Consider the following 27,940-nt stretch of genomic DNA (forward strand, 5'->3'; position numbering starts at 1 on the left):
GATCTGGCCTAAACAGGCAGTCAGACATCCCCCAAGGGGTCCCAGATTGGAGAGGGTGCAGACCGGGTTGAGGGACACCCTCCCTCACTCGTGCAAGAATTTCATGCACCAGGCCTCTAGTTATTAATAAATGAATGCCAAAATGACCAAGGTTGTTTTTTAAAACTACATGTTTCCTAATTTAACATTTTCCAAAAGATATGTCTTCTTTCTACCAAGAAGTCATAATTTTGAAGTAATAAAGTAATACAATTTTTGGCTTTTTCTTTTTATAAAAAATGTGTAAGAAACAATGTTTTTCTCTTTTAGTCTTTCCTTATTTTAATCTTGCAGAGTGAAGACTCTGAACAACCCTGACTTGGTAGCTCAGTAGGTTAGAGCATCATTCAGATATGCTGAGATTGTGAGTTTAATCTTCAGTCAGGGAACATATAAGAATCAAACAATGAATGCATAAATAAGTGGAACAATTAATCAATATCTCTATCTCTAAAATCATTAAAACATTTTAAAAGACTTTGAACATATAACTTGTGCAATCACAATGAAAATATTGATAATTATTAATACTTATTAATAAAATGGTGTTGACATTGTCATATGCCTAAAGAATAAACAATCAAGAATTTAATATTTCTGGGAATCTAAGTCATTGTATATATTTTTAGTTTTTGTTTAATATTACTTCTTGTTAAAATGAGAAAGGGGAGTATAGATATACTTTAAAATCCATCCACTTTGTTAAAGCCAATACTTGGCTGGGCCTAAGAACAGAGGTAAAGTTTATTTTACTCTGTTCTCCATCTTCCTTTCCTTCTAGCAACATCCCAAATCCTGTTTGTTTGTTTTTTAATTTTCATAAAAGGTTAATTGAGCATATACTATGGAACAGACACTGTTCTAAGTGCTTGGAATACATTAGGATATTTATGAGTGAGGTATATAAAAGATAAGTATTTTAGGTAATCTTCATGTAAATAAACTATTGTCTAGGTCACTTTAACCTTCCATATTACTTAACCCAGTGATCACTTCTCTGTCCTCATCTTATTTGAACTGTCAGAATTATTTTGATACAGGGCTCATCACTACTTCCATCTTAAAACATCCTCTGAGGCTTCTAGGACACTACTTTTCCTTGAAGTCATCCTGCCTTGTTGTTTACAACTTTTCTTTGCTAGTTCTTTCTCATCTCTTCAACCACCAAAAATAAATACTAAAGGCCTATAGTAATCAAGCTTAATAGTTTTTATTTTTGCTTCATCTACTCTTTTTTTTTTCCAGGTGGTTACAGCTAATTGTATGGCTTTAAATACTCTCTATATGCTAACAATTCCACAAGTTAGATTTCTCTGAACTTCAGTCTCATAGTCTCATATATACTCCATTCTCTAACTGACATGTCTACATGGGTGTTGATGAGACATCTCACATCTAACATATAAAATCAGACTCCTGATCCCTGTTCACCCATCCCAAACCAGAATTTTCCATAGTGGTTCTATTTCAGTAAATAGCAATTAAAATTTTTCAGTTGTTCAAGCCTAAATAGATGTACTCATCTTTAATCCTTTCTTTCTCTCATACTAACTCCCATCCACAAGCAAATCCTAATTATTTTTATTTAATAAGAACAGATGAATAAAACAAAGACAGTATATAAATAGCATTATAATATTACCTTGCAAAAACAACTGAACAAACACTTTTCTAAGTTATGACCATTTGATGTTTGTCCATAAATGATCACAAGTTATCAAAAAGTCTTTCAATTCAAATGTTTCTTAAAGCTTACAGTCTACCTTCCTCTTGTATTCATTGACCAGGACCCGGGTTCACAACATACAAAAATAGAATCTGTGGTTATTAATAATCAAAAAAGACAATGAAAGAAACTTGCTGATTAAATATGTTTTTCCTCCTGTAGTGTCTATCATAGCCTAAACAGCACTTTAGTTTCTATGGTCTGATAGGTTATAATTTTATTTTTATCAGAATAAGAATGTTTTAAATTGATGATCATTTAGAACAGCTTACAAAGATATGTTAAATGGTTTCCTATTTAAAACTTAAATAGATGATAGAAGTAACCCTCAAATACCAGACATAATTACTCATAACAACAAATTGAACTATGACTTGAGTCCTTTCCTGTTTTTTGTTTGTTTGTTTGTTTGTTTGTTTATATGTTTGTTTAGTTTGAAGGTGGTAAATGGAGGGGGGAAAAACAACAACTCATGAAAAGCAGTGTCGTTTGAAACTGTCGATTTGCATGTTTTGGTAAGGAGGTATTTTTTTAACACTAGGGGAACAAACCTGCACTGAAAAAAACTGGGGTGAAAGCCTTTTATGTTTCCAGTCATTCTATTTAAAATGTAATGACCGTGGACAAACACCACTGGTTCCACCTGTCACACAGAAAACTCAAAGAGATAGAAGAATTGTATGTGATGAACTTCAAGGTAAAAACCTTTGTTTTTCTTCTCCTCAAATGCAGTTCTCCTACACAGAATTCAACTTAAAGAGAATTGCAAAAATATTATTCCCATCCTTTTATTTGGTTCATTTTTGTAAAGTGTATGCATTTTTATAAATTTCTTTTTCTTTAATTTTAAATACCCTTCAGGTTTTTCTCATTCGATTTTTTAGTTACCTTTGTAACACTCACAGCTCGTAGGACAAATGTGACAAGAAAACAACAGTTGTTAAGTGCAACCCCACAACTTCCATGTATGAATGGAGCCCCGTATGCTGCTGACATGGGATTAGCACATGCTCCCAGAAGTTTTCTCTCCAATACAATTAGCATTCGTACTAATAGATATATAGATGATAGATAGATATATAGATGATAGATAGATAGATAGATAGATAGATAGATAGATAGATGATAGATGATAGATAGGTAGATAGATAGATAGATAGATAGATAGATAGATAGATAGATAGATAATAGATAGGTAGATAGATGATAGATAGATAGATAGATAGATAATAGATAGATGATAGATAGGTAGATATATAGATGATAGATGATAGATAGATAGATATAGATAGATAGATAGATAGATAGATAGATAGATGATAGATAGATAGATAGATAGATAGATAGATAGATAAATAGATAGATAGATAGATAGATAGATAGATAGATAGATAGATAGATAGATAGGAGATCCCAAAGTTTAGTTTACTCTGGATGCAAAGATCAGACATTTCAATAAGTGTTTTCTTTTTATTCCCTTTAACTCTTTCTGAAATATCTTGAGCTTGTACACATATAGGTAAAAAAGCATTACCATCTTCAATGTAATATAAAATAAATGTAGAGATCTAACATCTGGCTGAAAGGTTATTTTACACAAAAATATGTAGAGCCTCATTATAATCATTATTCCTAGACATAGGGCTCCTGTGGGTATGTAGGGAAAGCTAAGAAAAGGAGCAAAGAGATCTATTGACATATGAGAGAGAAATACATCTAGACCAATAAAGCAAAAGGTTAAGACCACTGAGTGTCCAAAGAGCATGATTAGCTGGCCTTTGTAATGTCTTACCAAACTGGCCCAGGTAGAAAGGACATCTGTTCTTACCAATGGCAGAAAGGAATAAAACCACTCAAGCTTTGAGATATTTAGCAGAACCAAGCAACAGAAAGGGCAAATATCTGTGTGCCAAGGAATCTGGAAGAGATGAGAACATTTCAACGTTATATATTTAAAAAACACCTATATTTTGGCCATAAGTAAAATAAATAGATATTAGTCCAAATTATTCATTTTGTAATGCTGCTTATCATCAAACTGATCCACAGTGTCGGGGGCCTTGATAGATCTCCAGTTCCTTCTAAAAGGTATAAAGCCAGCTGTTCTCCTTACAACGTATGAAGGCCCTTTCATCTATAATGTAGGTACATTTTTACAGCTTTTCCTACAGCTGTTTCTTTCTCACAGACAACATCTCCTTTTAAAACCGAGTGTGAATTTAGTTTAAAAAAAAAAAATGTACTCATTGAGGCACCTAAAGTCCTGGGAAGTCTGACCTTTTCCCAGGTCATAACCAGGCCTTAGAAACAATTAAACTGTCAGCTTTCTGAGAGCAAGGGCTATATCTTCTCGTTTATAATCTGCCCACAACTTATACAATATGCCACACACATCCTTGAAAACTGTGGCTGAGGGCTAATTGATTCCAGGATAGCCACATAAAATACACTTCCTCTTTCTAGGACATCAAGATTACCAGGGTCTGATTTAGAACACGCTGAAACCTCTGACACCCTGGCACAAAGGGAAGAAAGCAGAGTCCCTTTCCCAGGAAGATCTACACTTATGGAGCTAGGGTCACTGTTTGCAAGAGGTTGGGCGTGACGTAGGAAGGTCTTTTTCTTGCTCGCATCTCTTGCATTTGGATTTTTAGGCTGCCTACAGAATTCATCTTGAACTGGATATGCTTTCAGGGAGTCAGGAAGACTTCCCAAATATTCTTTCTCCTCCAGCTAACACTGCTGAATAGACAGCACTTTCAGCCATTAGAGGTGAGGTTTAAAATACAAAAGCAACTGGGAGAATAGGTTGACGTAAAATTATCTTACTCTATAAGAGCGATATCAGGAAAACATTGTAATAGGGGACAGGGTGAGTGGGCATGTGGAGTCTTCATAAAGGTCATGGCATGCTATGTATGCTATCTTATACTTTAAAAAAAAAAAAAACTCAACTATTCCTGCTGCCTTAAACCTCCAGTGTAGCCTAGCAGAATAGTGGAAATCAGTTTGAATAACCTGCCACAAGAAGAGAGAAAATATTATATTCAACTGACTCCTTTAAACTCCAATTCCCTTTTCAGTATCACAAATAGCTTAAGATAATCCAATTCAATTCACCTCAATAAGCACTTCTTAACTCTTTTTTATATATATATATTTTATTGATTTTTTACAGGGAGGAAGGGAGAGGGATAGAGAGTTAGAAACATCGATGAGAGAGAAACATCGATCAGCTGCCTCCTGCACACCCCGCACTGGGGATGTGCCCGCAACCAATGTATATGCCCTTGACCGGAATCGAACCTGGGACCCTTGAGTCCTCAGGCCGACGCTCTATCCACTGAGCCACACCGGTTAGGGTTTAACTGTCTCTAGATATTGTTTTAAGGATATAGCAAAATCAAAGTCAGTCCCAGTTTTTAAAGAATCTTAAATCTCTAAATAGAAATAAGAATTACAAAAAAAAAGAGCAATCTAAATCATACAATGAGCATAACTTTGTGTACTTAATTCAATTTTATCTATTTACAAATGTGGAAAATAAGGCTTAGAAAGTTAAGTGACTTCCTCAGGAAGCCACAGAGTGGTAAACCTGGGTCTAACATTTAAGCAGATCAGGAAGAAAAATACATCATAATAAATACCGGATTATTTTATTTACTGTCAGCTTTCAAAATACTCAGACAGTTTATTTTCCCTCCGTGATAGTGTTTTGGTACAATAATTATTCAGTCACTAAAAAATAATTAATATTTTACAAAATATTTACACATTCTATGTGATCTAGAAATATCTGTGCTGAATAAATTAATAAATTAATAAAATTAACAAACTTTGGGAGTAAAAACATTTTTAAAATAACAGATCAAATAATTGGCATTTTAAACAATAAACTGCATAAAATGCATTTTGATGGTTAACAATATTGGGCAACAGAATTTGAATTTGTATCATTGTATACAATTTGTTTTACAGACATGATCAATTTCTGTGGCTTAAATTATTAAATGTTTCTGAATCTCGCCTATCTGTACCCTTTCTTATTGTATAAGTTTATGTTAAAAATGGGAGGAGAAAGGGCAAAATGGAAAAATGTTGCAAAATAAAATGGAGAGGGCAGAGGATAGTTTTAAGCTTTTAAAACTAAATATATGTCACCTTGAAATGCATGTCAGACTAACTCATATTGTTTTGTATTTTCTCTTCGTTAGCATTTAAAATCCACCCTTCTGCTCATAAGTTTGTTTTTGGGTGATAAAGGAAAAGCTAGCCTCCTAATTTTGAAAGGAGAATAGATGGAAAATAACAGAAGGGCATTTTTCGTCAGTGACTAGACATTCCGTGAACAAGCAGGTTGTTTTGACAGATGAGCTAAAGGTCTGTCCGTCATAGACGTGGGAGGTCCTCACTGTAGCTGCTGAAGGAAAAATGCTGAAAAACAGCCAATGTGTAGATTGATCAAAAGAAAACATAGGCAAAGCTGCTCAAGAAAATAGGATCCAAGCTAGAGACTGCTGTTGATAAAATAAATGATATGATATGTGAATAAATTCATGCTTGCATAACTCTATAATGATACTTATTGAGAATACTAAGTTTCAATCTGCTCGTTCTCATATAAAACATGTACCTGGTTATTAATTTGACCCAAGTGTCAAGATAATATCCAAGTCCTTGAGGTTGTTTGGATCCTTTCTCTCTCCATGCCTTTGGCTAAAACCATATCCTACACGTTTCTTTAGATCTCCTTCTTCCTAGACCCTCTTTGATCCATGTTCTACTCCCTCAATGCACTATTTTTTTTTTTCAAATTATAAGAGAAAGTTTATTTAGAAAATCACAAAGATGGAAGAAGTGAGTGGTAGAAGAAATGGGCTCAAAAACAAGTTACAGAGGCAAAAGAGAGGCCACTGGGGCTTAAGTAAAGGTAAAGGAGGTGAGGGGTTGGGGAGGGAGCACGGCGGGGAGGGGGGGTGACGGGGGGGGGGATAGCGAGAAAGGCACAGGGGTGCTCCAGGGAAGGAGAGTGCAGAGGGAGAGCACTCAATGCACTATTGAATAGAACTTCTTAATGATTTGATTTCAGGCACGTAAATGAGTATCTTACATTTGGTTTCCTCTTGGGTAAAATGAATCTAGTAAAAAACTTCTCTACTAGCTTGGAGAAGCTGTCTTTATTTTTATTCTCTCAGATTTGCTGAGGTTTATTTGACAAATCGTAAGATATTTCTAGTGCACAATGTGATGATTTGATATACATATACATTGTGAAAGGCTTCCCCCCATGGAGTTAAATAACAAGTCAACACCTCACATATTTATCTTCCTTTTGTTTATGTTCTATTCTCTTAGCAAATTTCAATTATAGAATATAGTGTTATCGACTATAGTCGCCATATTATACATTACATCCTCAGAATGTATTCATCTTATAGCAGAAAGTTTGCACCTTTTACCAACTTCTATTTCCCCCACCCCTAGCTTCTGGGAGCCACTTTTCTATTCTCTATTTCTATGAGTTTATTTTTAGATTCCATACATGTGATACCATGTTGTATTTATCTTTCTCTGTCTACTTTATTTCACTTACCATAATGTCCTCCAGTTTCATCAATGTTGTCATATTTTTTATTCATTCATCCATTAACAAACATTTATGTTGTTTCCACATCATGGCTATTGTGAGTAATGCTGCTATGAACATGGCAGTACAGATACCTCTTTGAGATAATGGATATATACCAAGTAGGATTGCCAGATAATATGGTAGTTCTATATTTTTAAATTCTTGAGAAATTTCCATAGTGACTCTGTCAGTTTGTTTTTTTTTTTTCTTTCCCTCCAACATTGTACAAGTGCTGCCTCTTCCACATTCTTGCCAGTATTTATGTCCTGACTTTTTATTTTTTTAATATATTTGTATTGATTAAGGAGAGGGAGAGAGAGATAGAAACATCAAAGATGAGAGAGAATCATTGATTGGCTCCTCCTGCCCGTCCCTCACTGAGGATTGAGCCCACAACCTGGGCATGTGCCTTGACCAGGAATTGAACCAGGATCTCCTGGTTCGTAGGTCAGTGCTCAACCACTGAGCCATGATGGCCAGGCTATCTTGTCTTTTTTATAACAGGCACCATAATCGGTATGATGATTATGCCTACTATAAATATGAGAAAAAAATTAAGAAAACAATTTCATTTACAATTAATAAGTATAAAATACTTAGAAATAAATATTACCAAGGAGGTAAAAGATCTGTATACTGAAAACTGTATGACATTGATGAAAGAAACTAAACAAGACAGATAAATGGAAAGGTATTCATGTTCCTGGATTGGAAAATCAAAGCTAGAAAGATCACACTTCTGATTTCAAATTATATTACAAAGCTATAGTGATAAAAAAATAACAACAATATGCTATTGGAATAAAAACAGATCCATAAATCAATAGAACAGAATAGAACACAGAGATAAATATATTCATATATGGTCAACTAATTTATGACAAAGGAACCAAGAATATACAATAGTGAAAAAATACTGTTTTCAATAAATAGTGCCGGGAAAACTAGAAAGCCAGATGGAAAAGAATGAAACTGGACCATTATCATAAGCCATACACAAAATGGACTCAAAATGGGTTAAAGACTTGAATGAAGACCTAAAACTGCAAAACTACTAGACGAAAACTTCTTGACATTGGTCTTGGCAATGATGTTTTAGATTTGATAACAAAAGCAAAATTAAATAAGTGAGATTGTATAAAACTAAAGCACTTCTAAAAGCAAAAAAAAAAAAAATCAATATGAAAAGGAAAACTAGGGAATGGGAGAAAATATTTGCAAGTCACATATTTGATAAAAGGTTAACATCCAAGATATACACAGAATTCATATAACTAAATAGCCAAAAATAAAAAATAGATAAGTAAATAAGTAAAGAAAGAAAAAAAGAAAGGATAAAGGGCCCAAATGGACTTAAAAAAAAAAAAAAGATATCCAAATGGTACTTGAAAAGATGCTCCATGTCACTTAATTACCAGGGAAATGCAAATCAAAACCACAATGAGATATTGCTTCACATTTGTCAATATGCCTATTATAAAAAAGATAAGAGGATACTTTAAAAAAAACAAATGTCAAATATCTTGGAGTACTGGAGATGTCTGTAGAAGAGTAAGACATTACATTATAAAAATATTTATTCTTTTAGCTGGATATTTGGCAATAGGAAGGGATTATACTGAATAATTAAGGCAGATACTTTCAGGCATGTTGCAAGTGAGTGCTTATCTTAAGTGAAATGAAAAAGTGGAACTGAGGGTACAGCTAGTGGCTGGAGAAGAGGGGAGTTTACAAGGTTGTACTTGGGTCAAGTCTAGAGTTTGTACTCACTGACCACAAGCTCTAGTCAAATGAGTGAATTGGCAATACAATTAAAACACCCTTAACTTTTATTTCATGTAAAGTATATAAAAAACCGAGGTGTGCAGTGACTTACTCAGATGCTCAGAGTTACACAATCATTTATGATAGAGCCATTATTGCTAAAGAATACACTAGGGAGTGAAGTGATTAGATTCTTCAAAATGTTTGAACATAGTAGCGCGTTGGCCAGGCCTTTTCCAATTGCCCTATTGGAAACCCAATTAAAAGCTGCTCTGTATCATATTCCAAATAAATGAGTTGGTTCTTCTAAGTGGGTGGTCTTCAAGATGATTTCATTGTCAAGCATAACCAGGTCCAGAGCCCCAGCTAACATCCTTAAATATTTGGATTCATTCTTTTTTTTTTTTCTTTTTAATATATTTTATATTGACTTCAGAGAGGAAGGGAGAGGGGGAGAGATATAGAAACATTAATTATGAGAGAGAATCATTAATCAGCTGCCTCCTGCACACCCTCCACTGGGGGTTGAGCCCACAACCCAGGCATGTGCCCTGGACCAGAATCAAACCTGGAACCCTTAAGTGCGCAGGCTGACGCTCTATCAACTGATCCAGCCAGGACTGGATTCATTCTTAGATAGGCTTTACCTAAGTCACTTTGGTTGTATTATAGGTAACTAGCTTACCAATGTTTAAAAAGGTGTGTTTTATATACTGACTCTTACTAGCTGGTTTGGGTTATGTGCCCAATCTTGAGCTAATTATGATGGCCAGGTCATTGGCATGCCCTGCTTGGCTGACCCAGATTCAAATGCCTATTTTAGGAGCCAGGCAATGAGGATATCCCACGACAAATACGTAAGCTAAGAAAGGAAGACTGATATTGCTAGTGATCTGTTTGTCCCTGGTTAATTGCAAACTGATGACTCTCTAGCCCCAACCACCACCAGCATCCCCAAGTTCAGGACCTATTTATGTGGTTTTCATTCTAAAGAGAGAAAAATAATATTTGACTAGATATTAGTGGATTTCTAACTTGCTCAAAAAATATATTTTATATTTCTTAAGGAGGTCAACTGTAGATGAATAATTAACCCTTAAAAAGCTGCATAATTAATTGTAATTCTTGAAATATAAGTTTGAAAAGGTAGATGTAACCAATGTTGGTAGCTGTAATTTTTGAGATGGTCTTTAGCAAACTTTAGAACATGTATTCCAGGGTCATACACATAGTACATAATGTATATAAATTTGATGGAGTCGTTTTTCTGAACCATATGTCTGTTGGGATTTATTAGATAAATAGCTATATGTCTTTATATAACAAGAAAAGAAAGGGGGGAAAAAGAAAACTATTTTTCTCAAAAGATATTAAGAAATAAAAGCAAGTTCTAAAGGGAAAATTTATATCACCCTGAGTAGGATATTTAAAATCATTGCCATGACTCATTGATAAGTTATAATTAGCTAGAGGCCCAGTGCATGAAATTCATGCATGGGTAAGGTCCCTAGGCCTGGTCGGCGATCAGGGCTGATTGGGGCTTTCCAGCTGCCAGCTGGGGCCTTCCTTCTGGCTGCTGGCTGGGGCCTTCCTTCATTCTGTGCCATCCCCCTGGTGGCCAGCGCACATCATAGCGAGCGATAGAACTCCTGGTCTCCTGGTCAAACTCCCATGGGGACACTTTGCATATTAGCCTTTTATATATATAGATTTCAGTGATCAAAGCAATCACTTAAAATATTAAAAATATGCAATAGAATATAACAATAAACTAGAAGGCAAGAATTAAACTGACCGTATCATCCATAGTAGTAATAACTATTGTTGCATTAGATTTATTTAAGTTGTCATTTGTATGTCTGTGTTTGTATTAGGCTTTACTGAAAACGTATTTCTTTTATTTCATTTCAAAAAAGTTTGAAAAACATTGCCCCAGAGTGATGGTATGTGTTTGCTTTGTCAGTGTTCATGGTTTATGTTGTCAGCTGGTAGCAGAATCAGAGAGCAACATTGACACTTAACATATAACCATATTTGGCAGATGAAGACCTTGGAGAGCATGTGCCATGTATGAATCCAGCTTAGGCAGGTTTTCAATTTATCCATAATGTGCTCATTGGTTTGGAACTCTGAACGTCCATATCCTTTGGTATGGATGGATTTGTGTGACTTCTTGTCAAATCAATGTTTATTGACAAAAATCTATTTTGTTGTTCTGTCCCTGAAATCTAGATTGGCACCATTCCCTGTGGATATTTGGCTAGTCAATGGCAACCAGGGATGCCAGCTAGAGTTTTTACTGTTTTTATGGTGCCAGCTGCTTTCTTGGCTTGGGTTTCTTTTGTTCAGATTGTAAATGAGGGCAAGACACCCAAATCCACCCCAGTGTGCTCAGTGGGAAATGACAGGAGTCCAATAGCTTAAGGCTAAGCAGCAGGAGTTTTCATGAATGAGGGGTCAGATATAGTGATGGCTGTAAATGTGGAACTGTGCTAACCGATGTTATGCATAAAAAGTACTGGAGAAGCATGTGTATGAGTGTGTGTGTGTGTGTGTGTGTGTGTGTGTGTGTGTGTGTGTCTGTTTGTTTATATTTGTATGTGTTTGGGAGAGATTTCTTTGTGTTTGGAATGTCATTATTTTTAACTAAATGAGATGATTGATGTTAAGTGCATAAAAAAGTAGTCAAAATACAGAAAAACCTCTCCTCACAAACAGGGTTATAAATATGTGATATTTTTGTAAGCATTTACAATCAGGTACTCCATTGGAAGATTATCTGGGATTCTGGGCTTTTTTTTTCTTCTATTCCTAGTGTGTACACTATGGTACAATGAAGATAACAGAAAAACATGAATTTTATATCCTTCAAATGATATTATCTGTTTGCAGCACTTACAAAATTGGTGGAGATTGAATATTATGCCCAGAACAAAGAGTCTGAATGATCTAAGTGCTTAATGATCTGGGCTTTCAGATTCTTGAATTATAAGTAATACAGATAGAGAAACCACACAGGATGACCCTTGGACTTGCCCGTGGAACAGGAAGATTTGGGGCCAGGCCTAAGGGATGGCCCCAGAGAAAGGGGGGAGCTGCAGTGAGGAGAGTGAGGGACAAGCAGAGCCCACTCCTCTGGAATGACCAGCTTTCACTTGGAAAGGTCAATGGTCCAGTTTCACTTACGAGGATGCACTTAAAAGGAAGTAGATTCAGGTTAAGGGGCCATCACAAAAGTCTGTTTAAGGCCAGACCTTGCAATGGGATGGATTAAAATTGTGCTACCTCTAAGGAGAAAAGAAAAAGAGAAAAAGAAAAAAGAGAGAGAGAGAGAGAAAGACTATAATGGCAATAATTAAATAAAGCCAGTATCTCCTTTTGGATTGGTAAAGATATGACTGTCAAATGATGTTTTGATCCCTGGCATAGAGGTTTTCCATTTCACAATTTTTGATAGTGTTGCATACATATGAATGGCTCTAAGTAGCTCTAAATATATTTCCTTATAATAATAAATTATAGAAATATGAGAAATGAGAAATGATTCATCATTTCTATAAGGTATATGCTGATTAAGAGAGATAAAAAGCATAAGGTACTGGCTTATGTCCTGATTTTCAAATCACATTTCTGTCAATGACTAACTAAAATCTTGACTCCAACACCAGCACTTTCACATTGATTTGTTTTTTTCATATATATATATTGATTTTAGAGAGAGGAAGGGAGAGAGAGAGATAAACATCAATGAGAGAAAATCATAGATCACTGCCTGCTGCACGCCCCCTAGTGGGGATCGATCCCATAACCTGGGCATGTGCCCTGACCCAGAATCAAACCATGATCTCCTGGTCCATGGGTTGGTCGACATTCAACTACTGAGCCATGCCGGCCAGGCTGATTTGTTTTTCAAGCCCCAGTTATCTTGGCTCTTGCTTATTTTGGCCACCCAGGTAGTCTCTGCAAGAATTGGGCTGAAAGATTAATGGACTCCAATGGGGGAAGTGGGGTGTCATAGTTCTAAGGGCAGCTACAGGTGTTTATGCACAAGCAGCCAGACTCCTCCCAACTCACCACCTTCCTCCAAACCTTATCATCTTTACATCTTCACTGTCAATTTTGTAAAAGGTCCTCAAAATCCAGTTTGTTTCCTGACTCTGACTCTAAATAGGTTAAAAATGAATTTTTGATTGCCCGGAGAAAAGATCACAATACACAAATAACCTTCTGCATACTTTTTTCCTTGTCTACATCTCATACAGGGACTTCCTCTGAAAAAAACTGACTCCACCAAAAACAAGAAGAGACACACCCTGAGCCCCACCCAACCCTTAAATCAGATGAGGACTTTCTATTTTTTAAAAAAAAAGAAATACCATAATAATTGCTTTTCTGCTGCCTTGCATGAAATCATGAGACACGGAACGTTTGCCAAGTAGTTCTAAGCCTCTTAACGTGATCAACTGCATGTGAGTAATGAAAAGGGATTCAGGAGGATTCTTTCAGTATTGAGATCACAAATTTAAAGAAAACTAAGAAATAAGTCTGATCCCTTAAAAAGAAAACATTTCTAAGAAAATTGGTGAAGAATAACAGCATGAATACTCTGCACTTAAATATTTAGGGAAATATACTTTTATGAGCACAGAAACTTATGTAAAAGCATGAGCAGTGCAATATTTAGACAGTAAGTAGGGCAGGGATCCTTGCAACTTTTTTCTTTTCCTAGCAAATGTCCAGTTTAGCTCAGATATGAATTAAATGAACCATTCAAAAAAAAATCTCAAAATTCATGGTTAAAGCAAGAACCTATATACAAAGTAACAGCAAAAGGAAAGAAAACTCAGCATTCACATTACTTAACCTGGCTGGGGGCCTCAGAGTTTTAAAAAAGGATTGCTGGCATTATTTACGGGTGCAATACCTTCCAACTTATTTAAAGGCCAAAATGAAAACAAAGTTAGGTACATATATAAACATACACTCATTTTTCATCTAAGCGTCTAAGGACATAGAGAAAGTGGACCTACTGCTAGTTCACAGTTAACCCTTCACCTTCCCTCAATATTAAGAAACAGAGACAGGGCTCATGTCATCGTGAGATCCACATATTGTAATCTAGGTTTCCGGGTGGGCTCCTGGTTCCAGGCCCTATAGCATGTGAGGTCCCAATGTATGATCACCTAGAGGGCAGAACTCTGGCTGCATTGCTCTGTTATGGCAAGCGAGCCTGTAGCTGTTCCCAGGGGGCCTCCTAAGCTCATGTAAGACAAGAAGTCTGCATAACCTTTCCAGGTCATTCACATGCATGGGGGCCTCAGCTCTCTGAAGGGCTGGATCTCCTGCTTGTTTATTTGGAGAATGTGCTTCTTTTAGCTAGGGCTAAGGATCTCTGGTTTACCCTGTTCTGGATTATTAATAGAGAGAAAATGCATGCTTATGGAAGGAAACAGTTGAATTGTAAGCATCCAACCAACGCATTGCAATGGTATTTTCCAGGAAGTCTGAGGACTCTCTAGTAAACCCCTAAATGAGAGCAGAGCCTGTTAGCTATAAAGAGCCTGAAGAAAACGCCCGGGAGATTTGAGTGCATTTTGCCTTTTGTGTGTGTGAATTTAATATTAATGAAGACAACGGAGTTTAGTTAAGGAAACAGTGCCATTGAGTTTGTCTAAGAAGGAACAGAACCACTAGGGTTACATAAATATACATACATCCCAGTGATACAGCATTTGTAAGAGGGAATTTCCTCCAGCAAGGGGATGTGAGTAATGTAATATAAGAAAATGACTGGACAAGCAGTTCAGAATGTGCAAAAAAATACTTCCCTGGAAACTGTGTTTAAAGCAACCACAATCTCCTGGAAGAAAAACTGAATTCAGACGTAATATTGGCATGTTTGAGCATTTCTAACCATAAAACATTCAGATCAGGTGCCCAATTTCCTTCTTCTTCTTGATAAAAATAAAAACTATAAAAATATTTTATTTTATCTATTAGCAGAGATACAGAATGAAGTGTGTCTAGATTCAGGCCTAAGTGATCTCTAATTTACACAATAAATTTATATCATTGTCCTTTGGACTTGCATTTAGAGATTATTACTTCATGTTAAATATAAACATTCCCCAGTTACTGGTGTGTTGTTGTTTTTTTTTCTTCTTTCAGAAAGCTGGCACTGTATTAAATACAAGTGCTTTTGTATTCTCCTATCCTCTTTGAGGGGAGGGTGATTACATAATTAAACTTGGCCTGAAATCAACCACATAAGAGTTGAATGACTACCAAGTCCAACTGGGGAGGATTTACCGTATGAATGTTACTTTCCTAAGACTAAACCAGGCTATATTTCCAAGTTTCAGAATGTTGCTCAATGAAAGAAATATGTTGCCCATGAGAGAAAAATAAATCAAATGGTGGTGTAATCTATAATCAAAGGCACTAATGGTCACAAAGTATTCAGAACAAAGGTTTACTAAGCTCGCAAAGGCACGGTAAAAGTTTAATACATAATCCATTCTAAGTAAAAAGCCTTTATTACCTAAAAGAACAGGAATGTTCGTGGCTCGGAGTATTTTCTTTTTGTTGTTATTGTTATTTTTGTTTTATTTCTAAGACTAGCATGAATAGATCAACTCTTTCTGTAAAGGGAAAGACCTTTTAGAATATGAATTTTCTTGAGAGATAGAATAACATCCAATAGCTATTTTTTAATTTCATAACCTAAAATGCATTTTTAAAAGACTTTAAATTCTCTTTTTTTCATTATCTTTGTTTTTTACTGTGGCAAATTTTCTCCTTCTAGAGTGCTCTTCCAAGAGGAAACAGAAACGCATCTCTGCTTGTTCGGTGTGAGGAATGGCTCCCACATAAAGCATTTGATAGACAGCACCAGCGTTGCGAAGGAATGCAATGTCAACATATGCTTACCCTGTACTTTATACAGTAGGAAAAAGCAGTGTCTGCATGGAGGAAGAGAAAAGGAATGTGTCATTTATTCTTTTATTCACAGGTAGAAGGAGACAAATGATATTTATATGAAAGTAGATACCCTTGTTTTCATTGCATGGCCAAAACCTTATTCCTTATTCAGTCCTAAAACATTAGAAAAAAAAAAAAAAGTGTGTATGCACATGTGGCCTGCATACCAGCATGCGAGTGGGTGGTGAACAGTAAATCTGTGGTATTAGCAGCAGACGGAAGAAAATGGCTAGCATGCAGATTTAAGGAGGCATCTAAGAAAGGGACAGAAGCACTACTGATTTTTTACCAAGACAAGACAAGATAATATATGTCATTTGTAAAAGTTCTCCAAGAAGTAATTAAGTTCCCTCAGAAGGAAAGCAACAATGTTTAATATCATAAACATTTTAATATTATGCTCCAAATAAACCATATTGTACTTCCTATAGTGGATACCTGAACAACAATAATATATTTATTCATCCTAGTCTGTAAATCTTGTTCCTGCTCACATGCTCTGCCATGGCAAAGGACCCTACTGTTCTTGAGCCTACTATTCAGGTGTGCTTTGCTATTTTTATCTAAAAGTTTGCCGCGCCCAAGTGTGCTTGATTCTAAAATAATAAGTCATTGAAATGCTCAGGGAATCAAGGGAGTTTAAATTATTTGACTTACTGATGTTACTCTTCAAACCCTTTTCTTTCAATTCTTTAAAATTCTCCCGTGCATCTTTCACTTCCCAGTTCGGTAGGGGATTTTGTTCTAGTTTGTGCCTATTTCTAGCCAACATAGTAACATGAATCTACTGAGATTGCTTTTTCTATAAAATGAATGACAGTGATCACTTGAGTTTTAATATTTTAGTCAACTTTCAGAACAATCACGGGTGTAATTCCTTCAGAAGAAAATAGAACCTTTCTCTGGCAAATCTGCACCGTGACTATTGATGTTCCATCACCGTGAACATCAGCTTCCTGGTGGTGCCACTGTGATGCAGCGAGTATAGGAGAAATGAAAAGGAATATGTATGGACCCTGTGCTTTTTCAAATAGGGACACATCCACAGTAAAAAAGTGGACACTTTGGTGTTAGAAACACAATTATCCAAAGCAGAACTAATATAAGGTGTGGGAACACCAACCAGAATTTGAGAAAAATGAAAGTATGGCATGACAAATGTTTTTACAATATAAAGTAAAGATTTCAAGTATGACCACTACAGAGCACAAGTGGGAGGGCTTGGGAAAATGTTAATTTTGGTAAACTTAGCTCTGTTTATCTAATATCAGTAAAAACTCAAGTATCCAGTGGCCCATTTACAGTTGTTAAACCAGGCATCAGGAAGGCCTCCTAAGAATGGTGGCAAGAAGCCATTCTTACCAGGCCTTTGATGCCAGAGCTCACATCAAAACAGCTTCCATGCTGTACAAAGATTGTGTTGTTGTTGTTTTTATTCATATTTTAGGAAATGACCATGGTACATAGGATAATAGGAAGAGCACTGTCTTAAGACTCAAGAGTTCACAGTCGAATTCTGGTTCAGTTTGGAAGTTGCTTTATGGTCTTGAGAAATTTAATTTCACCTTTTTGAGTTTCAGTATCATTGACTAGAAAGAAGAATTTGTAATATCTAAGATCCTATCTAATAGTTAATATTTCTACATATCTAGGGTTCATTCATCAAATGGTCATTATAAATCCCTAACACTAATAGCTTGTCCTTTGGCAACTGCCTCCTTCTACCGAGCAGGTTGCAGTCGGGTACTGATTAAGGGTTCTGACACAGTGATTTCCAGGGATTGGGGGGTTAATGTGGACTCACATTGGATGCTCTACATATGGTGTTGAGTCATTGTTGAAGATGAGAAGAAGAAAACTGAACAAAAAGTAAAGAATTAGATGGGGAAAGCAGAGACCATGCCTTATAGTTCTTATAGTGATAAGACCCAAAGCAATAAAATCAGGCATCAGAATGGGGGCAGAAAACAGTCATGGTGGTTGGAGCTCAGGGGATTAAGTCCAGGTACTGAAGCAAAGCAGAAAGAGCCCAGCAGTTGCCTCAAGTCACAATGAAAATACTGAGAGAACTGATGGACCACTAGTAACTAAGCCTCAATTAGATACTAAGTTGAACTTGCCTTAGATCTTAGATTTTTATATTTTTCCTATTAACATTTAAGGTTTGAACTCTATGCTCAAGTTTTATGCCAGTTATTTAAGTATTTGAGGTCAAAGACAGTGTGTGTAGGGAGAAGCAGTTTTACTAGATGGCCTCAGCCTTGTTTAAAGAGAAGAGGGTGTTAAAGTTAGGCAGAGAAGGTGGTAAGGTACACACATACACCTGCACCAAGAATTTTATCCTAAAAATACATGCATCAAAATCCTTTATTTGCAATAATTTATTTCAGCGATGAAAGCATTCTTTAGGGTATAGCCTTTTTAAGAAATGTGAATATACATGGGATGAGCAACACACATCATGATCACCTTAGTATATGTGATTTGATTAGATTGGTCTCCTGGGAGAAAGATAGCATGAGAGCACTTGATATTTGGGAAAGTATAATAAATGGAAAGAAATGTAGCAAAAATGGGGTGCCAGGGAATATATTTCTAAAGGCAAAACTCTTCTCACTTCATACCTTTTCTACCAATCATAAAAATAATCAGGAGTGATCTGGACTTTCTAAAATGGAAAAATGAACACCTAGGAACTTCAGATTTAATTTGACTTTGCTATACACGTAGCCTGCCTGTGTGGCCTTAAAACTCTAGAGGGCCTAGTAGTTCTTTTTACTAGTCTAGAAGGAAACTCAAACATATCCTTCCCTTGGTCTAATTCCTTTGTGCTGGAGCAGTTCTCTGGGATCCTTGGAAGAAAGGTGCTGTGTGAACAATGAGGGTGTGGTGTGGACTTGGAGCGCTGGGGTGGGGAGCTTGTGAGGTCTTGGATGAAGGCTTGGTTTCTCCATGTGCATTCAATTTATGGTGTTTTTTTTTTTATTTTTTTACTTCTGGAACCCACTCAGGAGGCTGATGGTGCATGTTATAAGTCTGGAAAAGCACATGCATGAAACAAATAAATAAATAGCTGCCTCTGCCACAGAAGTGTGCTGCTTCCTCAGAGATGAGTCAGTGTGAGACAGGCTTGTGCAATGAGACAGCGGATATGCCCCACCTTCCTGGCCCGATGCATCATCTCCCTCAGAGGTCCTGGCAAAGGGGCATGTGGGAGAGGGTGTGAGGAAAGGCGGTAGAAGAACATTTCACTCTTCCTGGTAGGACTTGTGTGAAGTTGAAAGCTCTTCTAGCAGAAGAGGGACAAGGTGATCCGTCTTCACTTCACATCAGGCTCACAGACCCCTAAGGTTGGACAGTTTGGGGTCGCCCTTTTATTTACTTAGGATTTTGCTGAGCCAAATGACCTTGTGAGCCTGGCTGGAGATTCTTAAATACACCTGAAAATGTTTACTCAGTTGTCCTGAACAATTGCTTACGTGATTTGCGTAAAAAGAAAATGAAGTACTGTGTGTTTTTACTGGGAAAGTTATTAAAAAGTTGACTCACTGATAAAAGTAAAAAAGGCAGAATGCCACCTGAAATTATCAAACCATCATCAGTAAGAAGGAAAAACTTTTAAGAATGACATATCTGTACTATAATTAAATGTTGTACAAGCGGATATACTATATGATATATGCAGACATATGTAAGAACATGCTTTCTACTAAAAGATATCTTAAAAAGTTTGAGTCATATTACTAATATTTATAGAAAGGTAAGTATAGTTAGAAATATAGAGAAGTGAGAAAAGATAAGTATTTGAAGGGCTATTCTTATTTTTTTTAGGTCCTTATTTTCTTTAATTTGCAATTTTCATTCTTCCTGTGGAAGGTCTCAGGCAGAAAGTACACAAAAAGTCCCTGTTCTAACAAATTTAGAAAAACGAGATGCAAAATTTTAAAAAGGGAGTTGATAATGTTAATAGAGAAGAGAGCAACCTATGGTCCACTGAACAGACTTGGGCCAAATTGTGGGTATTGCTACAAATAAGGTGTTTATTTTTTGTTTCTTTTTTTCTCGTATAGGAAAAGCTTAAATGCATTAAGAAGTGAAGTGTTGAAAATGGCTACATCACAAAGAAATCGTAGATAACTAAACAGAATAACAAGATATACTGGGCATGTCTCTGACTTTAGGGAGACACTTCTAGTTAGAGTAGCTTCGGATTTCTGAAAATTTAGCTTGCTTTGGATCATGTCATAATTCAATTATGTTTTCACATATTCACAATTTTAGAAAAGTTTTATCCCTTTTATTTTCTAACCCCAAATCTCATGCCTTAGCCTAAAAGCTGATTTATCTCTATTCAATGGCAACGGAAAATTCATACAAAATTCAAATATTTTCAGTGTTCCTCAAAAGTCTGCTCTTCAGACAATGAGAATCAGAAGCACATGCATTGCTTGTAAATTCTGAGTGTTCAACCCTGAGTCCTTGAACCCGACCTTCTGGGATTTGCCTCAAGAATCTACAATTTTAGCCCGGCTGGCATGGCTCAGTGGTTGAGAGTGGACCTATGAACCAGGAGGTCACAGTTAGATTCCCGGTCCAGGTCAGGGCACATGCCCAGGTTATGGGCTCGATCCCCAGTGTGGGGCATGAAAGAGGCAGCCAATCAATGATTCTCTCTCATCATTGATGTTTCTCTGTCTCTCTTCCTCTCTGAAATCAATTAAAAAAATATTTAAAGAAAAAGAATCTACAATTTTATCAAGCTCCATAAGGCAATTTTATGCACAGCGAAGTTTGGGAACCTCCACTAAAGCCAGCAACAAGATACTTCCAGGGGATGTCTTAACTGCACTTAGCTTCTTAGCTAAGTAACTATAATAATTAAATTTAAGGTAGAGAAATCCCGTTGTTAGGACAATTTCCTTTTTGAAAAGCAACCCTGATGAGCCTGCCTTTGGGGAGTAAAAGGAGACTGATAGAGGAAATGCCACTGGATTTTCAGACCCCTGGAATAAACCATCTGAAGGAGAAGAGGCCACAAGAAAAAGCAAATTTTTAGTACTTATCACTAACACGGATAGTTGATCGTAGGGAGCTTATACCCTAGAATTAGGGAACCAACTCTTTTGTAAAGGGCCAGATAGTATATATTTTATATAGGTTTTGTGGGCCAGTCATGGCCACAATTATTCAGTTCTACGACAGCACCAATGAGCATATGTGAATATATAGGTGTAGTATGGCTCTAATAAAACTGTATTTATTGACACTAGACTATGAATTTCATATACTTTTATGTGTAATGAAATCTTTTGATTCTTTAAAAATGTAAAATCCATTCTTAATTCCCTGGGCTGTACCAAAATAAACAGAGCACAATTTAGCCCAAGGACTGCAGTTTGCCAATTCCTGCCCTAAAATAGTTCTCAATATCCAAAATCACCTGGAAGGTGTAGTTAAACACAGATTAGTGCACTCCCTCCCTCAAGGATTTCTGAATCTGGGGGTCTGGAGCAGGGCTTAATGATTTTCATCTCTAAAAAGCTCCTAGATGGGTTCCGTTCATCCCAAGTGCTGGGCTAAGATGGTAGTTCCAAACATTCACCTTATTTTACCGCTACGAAGAGCATTTCATTTTTAAAATTGAGTCTCATATTTGGAAAGAACAAGGATAACTCAAATCAAATAATGTTTTAAGAGAACATTTTTGCTCTGAAGTTGTTGAGAAGCTAATTTAGACTTATCAACAGCAGAGGTGGATATGGGGAAGATTTCTTGGCAAAAGAAATCTGGGAAAAGAGGAAAATTACAGAGAAACAGGGTGGAGACTCCTAGTTAGCGTTACATTAAGAACAGGTTCAGCTGACTCATGCTGACCTTAAAGTAATCTAATCGAGAGGCTGAAACTGCTCCATGTGAATCATTTTTTCTGAATTCCAAGCCATTATTGTTATTTTTATTATTGAGGAAACAAGAAGTATTTTGTGGTCAAGTCACTGGTTGACAATCCAAAGCAACTACAAAAACTTAAAAGGCCAGGCTCTTGTTTTTTATTTATTTGCTTCAGTGTGCTGGTTGGACTACGAAGAGCTTTGCTTCAAGGGGGCTTCAGTCTGTGTCCAGAGGTCAAGGAATGAGGGTGAGGAAGTAAAAAGATATCTCTTCATCTCCTTTGTAGAGGAAACAAGGAGTTCTATGGAGAGGAACCTCACAGGGTGATCTGGTCATAAATTCCTAACTGGGCAGGTTACCAAGAATAGCCAGGCCCCAGGCCTCTTCAGTGCAAGATTTTAAACCAGCCCTGTCTATTGTTCTTTTGCTTCTAGGTTAACACATACACCTTTGAAATAAATACCCTCAAGGGAACACCTAATCTTGTGAACTATTCCTGTAATCCAATCCAGCCTTGCTTCCTCCCACCTTCAAGTAATCTCCTGAAGCTCAAATGCATAAAAGAAGCTGCAAAACTTACTTTCTTGAGCACTTGAGATCATTCTCCCCAGCATATGCCATCAGTTGGCTCAGATAAACTCTTATAAACATTCTCTACAGGTCTGGATGTTTCTTACATCAACACCTTTGTATTTCTGGGTTATTTCTCCATTTATCACTTCTACTTCCTTGGGACCCAGCCCTGTCAAGTCTTCTCAGTCTGTCTCTTCCAATCTTTCTCTCTTTCTCCTTCTCTTCCTGTCTACAGTAGCTCAAACCTTTTCTTTCCACAGACTTTTGCATTTTTTCTTTCAAACACACAGTCCTGAAATTGAACCCTTTACCCAAACGTTATTTCTCTGGGTTTACAATGCCAACTAATCTATCTCTTCCATTAAAAGGCAGCATTTACAAATATGGAAAGAAATTAATGGCCCTCAAATGAGATAAGCAAAGGATATTTATTCTGAGCAAGGGAGTCAGCCACTATCATTTGCTTTTTGACCGAGGCTCAAAGGCAGGCAGAGGAGTGGGAAACCTTTTTAGTAGAAAAAAGGGAATACTTCAGGTATGTATGCTTTGATGGAGCCTGTTGGCATGAGGAAGCTGTAAGTAGGCTAACTTAATTGGGACATCCTATGTGATTGATTAGGGGTAAATTATTTTACCTTTTTTTTTATTGGTTCTGTTGTAGGTAGTTAAGACAGTCATGAGCAGAGCAACGACGATGGGCCAAGGTCGCTAGGGTGGAAAAGCCCCAGGTGCCTAGCAACAGAAAAGCAATTGTATAGGGGGACCTCACCCCAGGCAGACTTTTCCTCCCCTAGCATATTGCTGGTCATGCAGTTTGGACCCCCTGACCTTTCCTCCCTAGAGATAACATCTATGCCTCAGTTGTATTTCAGCTACAGGCCCAGATAAGCAACAAAATCAGCCAAGGCTGACTTCAGGACCAGCTGCATTGAATAATGACCCCCTGCCCTGGTGCAGGCCAATTAATCAGTGCAGACCACAACCCTGAAAGGACACACCTGGAAAACTGCTGCATATTCTATTAAGAACTTCCTCAGGGACCTCCCCTAAAATGTCCACCCTTAAACTCCTTAGGACAGAGGACCCAGTGTGCTTTCTGGAAGCACGCCCATACCTTTCCCTTCCCCCTCCCTGCCTCAGGCACATTACTATTAGCTTCCTCACTCCCAAGCTCCAGGGGCTCTCTCTTCCTTTTCCTCTATAACTTTTCTTCTTAAACCCATTTTCCCCCCCTAGGAATTACTTTTTCTACCTCTGTGATTTACCAAATAAATGCTCTCTTACAGCTCTGCATTCTTTCCTAGCCAGAACCCAAGTACTGAGGGTGCTGAATCCAAGTTTTGTCTCACCCCACAGGTCTGACACCTCATGCCTTCTACAACAGCTATAAGTTGGAAGTGGGGACAAAAAATAGGGAGGCTATCAATTATGAATCAAGTCCTGGCCACTTGGGGCCTATTGCTATTGAACTTATGGTTTCGTTTTCTGGATTGTCAATAGAGAGAACAATCAGGCTTACTACAGGCTTGACATATCACTCCGGCTCCCAAGGTTGTTTATTATAGATAAAGGGGTTAGTTTCCTAGGCAGGTTGAGTATTGTCTCTTTTGTATATTCAATCTCTCACAAATAAATAGTTTACACAATGACCTCTACTTCTTTACCTCTCCTCTTTTAACTTCCCATAAGCTTGTTTCTGCAATAAACATCCTAATTAAACATTTCCCAAAGTGTGTTCCTTAACCTTCTGGCCTACAGGATACTAAGTGTAAAGAGTTGAGTGGCAAAGCAGTTAGGGAAAGACAGAATTCTATAGTCACTCTATCCTGAGCTCCAGAATCTATACAGGATTCAGGGAAGGAATTTAGGGAGGTAACTCTTGATCAGTTTCTCAAAAATACTTGGTCAGGAGACTCAACTTTTCTTTATACATTTTAAGTAACATAAATTATACAGTTATATTTAATATAAATATTAAATAATTTCACAATGTTTATCATCCAGCTACACTTGTAGTTAATACTTTTTAGAAAATGCTACTCCAGGAAAACTGCGAGTTACTATCACCTCTGAACTGTCAAATCCAAAGGTCATTTCTTAGACCATTTTCTCCTTCATTTTTTCATCATCTGATGCTACTGGCATAAGTCTCTTGCAATGTCCACCATTTTATTAATTAATGTCACCCCAATAAATTCAATTTAAAAATTCTTCCATCCCTGACTCCTGTTAGGCACACTATGTTTTTGCCCAATCATTGGTTCCTTTGTTGACATCTCTCTTATTCACACTCCCCAGTTTGAAGAACTAATGAAGACTAAGCTCTCTACATTGTCTTATTTTCTTCTCTGTATGAATTTCTTTAGGGGAAATCAATGTCCCTCCTTTCTCTTTCTATTTCCCAAAGAAGAGGGCTGAGGCTAAAGTCCAGACAAGAATTAGTCTACCTTTTCAAGGGGTGGAATTTTCAAAAGGTCAGAATGGTAAGAGCATATAATCACTTTTCTCTTTAATGCATTTAAATGGTAAGACCATAGGACTAACCTTGATAGCTCCCTTTATCCCATTCTTATCTCGGATGCTCAGATCAGCTCTGCATTTGGGGTTGTGGCTAAATACTCTCATAATTTTTATCTCTGCCTCCTTTTCCTGTAGTACTAAGACAGTTTTCCTTGGCATTACAATAAAATTAAAAGTTCCAATTTTGAAGTCTAAGAAATGGACTAATTAGACTCTCTGGGTCTAATTACTTCTGTTAGCTAATAAATGTATTCATTTGGTGAGTGTAGCAGAGCTAGAAAAAAAAAAGAAAAAAAAGGCTCAACAAGTGTTAGCTAAGGTAAAGGTTAGGTAATGGTTAGCTTAAGTAAAGGTGTCTATTATGGATTCCAGTTTATCTTCTGCATTAGGGTAGGTTGAAAGTTTCTATTATTAAGAAAATCTCTTTAGTAGTTATCCCCATATATACCTTGGAGACCTTACAGGAAAAAGAAGTGAACTACACTAAGGCATGCATGTTAATGAGTCCCTAGCTCAATCCTATTAGCACCATATTCTCACCATCATATCTGATATTTATATTCTCTTTTTTATTCTGAACACCATTTTCAAATGTCAGTAGACTCCTCATGTTCATTTAATCAGACTCCCTTACACTAAAAATACAATATTTTCCCTCAAATTGGCTTTCATACTTAATATGTTTACCTACCTATTTCTGTCAGTAATAGTATTTTTCCTGGTCAAAGAGCTCCATGTATGTACGTATGTATGTATGTATGTATTTAATCTTTATTGTTGAGAGTATTACAGATGTCCCCTCTTTTTTCTTCCCATTGTTCTTCTCCACCAGGTTCTGTCTCCACCCCAGGCCTTTTATCTCCATATTAACTTGGCTCCCCTATATCTATCAATGACCTAATTCAGATAGTTAGCAAGCATGTTGATTCTTCTTTATTAACATTACTAGCATCCATTCTTCACTCTCCATGTAAACTGTTCTCAATCATGTCTAGATCTCACACTTGAATTTACATCATTAGAATATCCTCATAGTAAGCTCCTTGCTTCCAGTTGGCATATGTGGAGATATGTAACTTCACATTGGAACTTCTCTCTCTCTTGTACCCAAGTATGACATCACAAATTAATCATGACTTTCCTCATCAGTCATGATTGTCATAGATACAGAGATCAACTGAAAATATATATTTTTAAAATATAGTATTCCAATTAGGCAACCAGATATATACAGTGATCAATGAAACTTGAAAAAGTAAGATCCCTTAGCAGTGAAGTATACAGAACATGAGGGGCAGAGCTCATAGAGTTGGTAAAAGAAAATCAAGATCTGGGTAGGACACATAGTGTTTACTACAAAAGACTATCAACCCCCAGTATTACAACTGAGGTAACTGAAACTTAGAAAAAGCAAATAATTATTTAAAGGTTAGACATTAAGTGTTGTTTCTCCCCAAGGGCATGGTCTCCTCTGTTTGGTTTGCTGCTCTAACTCCAGCTTCTAAAACATTGTATATATTAAAAAATATTGTTGAATGACTCCATAAATGATGTACCCTTCCCCATCATGAGATCAGCTTGGTCTTTATTGATTCATCTGTCAATTCAATATTTATTTTTATCAAAGCTCAAGTCTTGTCAACTCCATTAAGACTTTCCTCACCATTCCAGACTTCTATGACTTCTCTTTCTGTCAAAAGTTTACTGTGGCTGCCAGTGATACACTATCTTATATTATATAATGTTGTTTAAAATTTTTTCACATGTCTATGTTTTGTCTCACTCAGATTTGGGATTCTTTATATAAGATTTTACTTTTTTGGTTATGAGACAGCACTCAAATATCTTTAATTAAAATGTATTTATGTACTAGAGAGACTGTGCTAGCCTCCAGGTGCAGAGTAGCTGATAAAATAGACTGCATCCTCATAGAGCTTACAGGCTAGTGAAAAAAAGTATCACTAAACCAGTAGGTAAACAAATAAAGATCAGTTATACACTGTGATCAGTGCCCCGAAGACAGTAGAACAGGATGGTGTCAGAGATAGTAACAATTTTACACGGGGTTGTTAGAAAAAGTCTCAGAGGAAGTGGCATTTAACTTTGACAAAGATAAAAGGAGCTAGCCAGAGGAAGGATGAGCTTTCCAGGCAGAGGAAATGTCTTGGGCAAAGGTCTGGAGGTGGAAACGAGCTTAACAAGCTTGAGGAAATAAAGCAAAGGCCACTGTTACTGAAGTGCTGTCTAGAACAGGACGGATGGTGAGAGATGAGCAGCTCACTGAACTCCTTGGCAGTAAATCCTGTGAATGGTATCATTATTTTTCTTTTTTATTTTATACCAGAGGCCTGATGCATGGATTCGTGCAACGGTGGGGTCCCTCAGCCTGGCCTGTACCCTCTCACAATCCAGGAACCCTCAGGGGATGTCAGAGGCCCATTTGGCGATCTCCGCAGGCCAGGCCAAGGGACCCCACCAGTACACGAATCCGTGCACCCGGCCTCTAGTATGCATATAAGATCTTTGGTTAATCTCTTTCTGTCCTCTCCCCTCCCCTCTTCCCTCTAAGATTCATCAGTCTGTTCCAGTTTTCCAGGCCTGTGCATTAAGTGTCTACCCCCTGGTGGTCAGTGCATGTCATAGCGACCCGTTGAAAGGTTGAATGGTGGGACACTTAGCATATTAGCCTTTTATATATATAGGTTCTCTACATTTTGTCTCTTTTTATAAAGATGATTAGAATTTTGGCTTTGATCTTACATTTTTAGATACCCCTTTAGATGTCTCAAGCTTCAGGACAGCGGAATTGTATTAGAAAT

The sequence above is a fragment of the Cnephaeus nilssonii genome, assembly GCF_951640355.1.
Source record: "Cnephaeus nilssonii genome assembly, chromosome: 10".
In the NCBI taxonomy this organism is placed as follows: domain Eukaryota; kingdom Metazoa; phylum Chordata; class Mammalia; order Chiroptera; family Vespertilionidae; genus Cnephaeus; species Cnephaeus nilssonii.